We start from the raw sequence: 2440 nt of genomic DNA, 5'->3' as shown, positions 1-2440 counted from the left end.
ATTTCCTTTACATTCATCTAAACAAGCTCCATGTCCTTGTTGGTAGCCGTTGCAAATATTCTACAAAGAGTGGTCATCTTAACTATTGGTGAGAAGGTCTTATCAAAGTCTATCCCCTTCTTTTGCTTGAAGTCTTTGTCTACAAGTCTTGACTTATACTTAGGCAATGCATTTGATGGTGATATTTTTAGCTTATAAACCCATTTGCATGGTAATGCATGCTTGCCCTTAGGCAATGCATTTGATGGTGATATTTTTAGCTTATAAACCCATTTTCATGGTAATGCATGATTGCCCTTAGGCTATGGAACCAATTCCCAAGTAGCATTCTTTATCATTGAATCCATCTCCAATTGCATGGTCTTTTATCACTTATGACTAGTATATTTGAAGATAGCATCCTCATGCCATGAAGGCTCTTTGCAATCAATCACCATGATATAATTTAAAGATGGAGTGTAACTTTGTGGAGAGTTAGAGACTCTTGTAGATTGTCTCAATATCTACTCTACTTGAGTATTTTGTTGTCCCAAATATCTATCATACTGAATATGAGGTTGCCTACCTAGCTGTGGAATATTCCTCAACATTTCCTGGCTCTCCTAGCCTTGTTGCTCACATTGATAATTTTCTATCCTCCTAAAATACCATCACGTATATCCCAATGGTCTTTATGAGTTGTTTATCAATTTTCTTCTCATTGAAGAAAACATTATGGCTGCATACTATCTTTTGGCCTTAGAATCCCATAATCATTACCCCATCTCTCTTGAATCTCCATATCTAAGGAAAATGCATTTATGTTACTTAGGATCAAGCTTGTTCCTCTTGTTCTTGTAAATATGTAGATAGGTCTCACAACAAAATACACATAAGTGCTCATAGTAGGATTCTTTTAGACCACACCTTTGTTGAAAAACACAAACCTAGAACTAGATCGGCTATGGTGGACGCAAGTCAAACACATGATACATTATCAGAATGAGGAATCGTAACTCAAGTGTATTAGGTTCCAAGATAGATTAGCTTGGACTCATAAACACAAACTTGAGGTTTGGATTGTACGAATCATCCCCTATTCGGCCTACCCTTGGTATTATAATGACAACTTAATCAGGGTACTGAAAGTACCATTCCATTGAAATGAGTGTCAAGTACATGCCTTTATAGCTTTTTGGATAGTACCATTGTACCTCACTGTGCATATGGGATTTTGAACATCTCTTACTAGAGCATACATCATTTGTCTATCTTCTAGCCTCTTTAGGGCATACATCTAGCCTCTATGAGCCAGCATCATTTGCTATTCTCAACACCCCCCTCAAATGATGAATCTCTACCCTTGCTCACTTTTATTGCCCCTGCATGTGAACATGGACTAGGAGACTAGCTCTTTGGCAGCCTAGTCAAGTTAAGGCTTGAAACTTTACATTTTGGTAGGGTTTTTACATCCACTATGGGAAACAAGATCCACTAAGGGAGATCCACTATGGGAAGGTTTTTGTTATCGACAGCGGAGAATATTTTCTTCATCTTCTTTGTGCTTCTTTCGCACTCTTTCTTTGTCTTCTTAGTTTTTGTCTTCATACTTTTTACCTTGGTTATGCTCTTTGTCCCTTTTTTTGATGTGTGGTACTTCTCTTTTTTGCTTCAGTCTTCTTGACACAATCGTTTTGTTTCATGCTTTTACAAGTGAACACATTGATGGGTACTTGGGCTTGGTTTGATACACTCTCATACATGAGATGAATTTCGGGATACATGAAATTTTGAATTTTATTTGGCTTGGTAACATATTCTTTCAGATCAGCAACAATCTCATTATTGGTAATGGTTTCATCATACTGGGTTGATATTAACACAATGTGCACACGAACAGGAACCATTGCACCATTATCGTTCTTGTACTCAACAATGACTTGAGTTTTCCCATCAAGATGAAGCCAGACACAAGTACCATTCTTTCTGACCTCAATTAGCTTTGCCCCAAGCTTGGTAGCTAGGACATGACTCAGAGGCATCAATTCTTCCATTTCATATGTTGCATACCCAAACATGTGACCTTGGTCACCAGTGCCAATCTCCTCAGGCTTCTTAGTAAAATGCCCGTGGACACCTTGAGCAATGTCAGAACTTTTTTCTTCGATGTTAATCAAAACCTTGTAGTGGTCAGCACAAACAAAACCAATTTCCTTGCATGTTTCGGCACAATCTTTTCGTAGTCCATCTTGGCTTTTGTGGTGAGTAGGCCATTGTGGAGATTGAGCTCCTCCCCAGCTAGCCATGGTGCTGCTTGTCCTGCCTTTATCACACTAGAAGTGCCCCTCCGCTCTGCTCCTTCCTACTATGCTCGTAGCTAATGCACAGCACATGTCCATCCTCTTCCATCTGCACTTTAATGATATCCTTTTTCTTCAGTCTTGGGAGATGTGGGCCTTAC

The 2440-nt window shown here is 39.1% G+C and overlaps 1 pseudogene; it reads right to left on the bottom strand.

The window, feature by feature from the left end:
- Positions 1-1601: 1601 nt before the first annotated feature.
- Positions 1602-2227, bottom strand: LOC148032329 (S-adenosylmethionine synthase 2-like; annotated as a pseudogene).
- Between the last annotated feature and the right edge of the window lie 213 nt (positions 2228-2440).

Source organism: Lygodium microphyllum, chromosome 8, assembly GCF_053477565.2.
Source record: "Lygodium microphyllum isolate KBCC chromosome 8, Lygodium_microphyllum_v1.1.10, whole genome shotgun sequence".
Lineage (NCBI taxonomy): Eukaryota > Viridiplantae > Streptophyta > Polypodiopsida > Schizaeales > Lygodiaceae > Lygodium > Lygodium microphyllum.
This window is presented reverse-complemented; position numbering and strand designations above follow the sequence as displayed.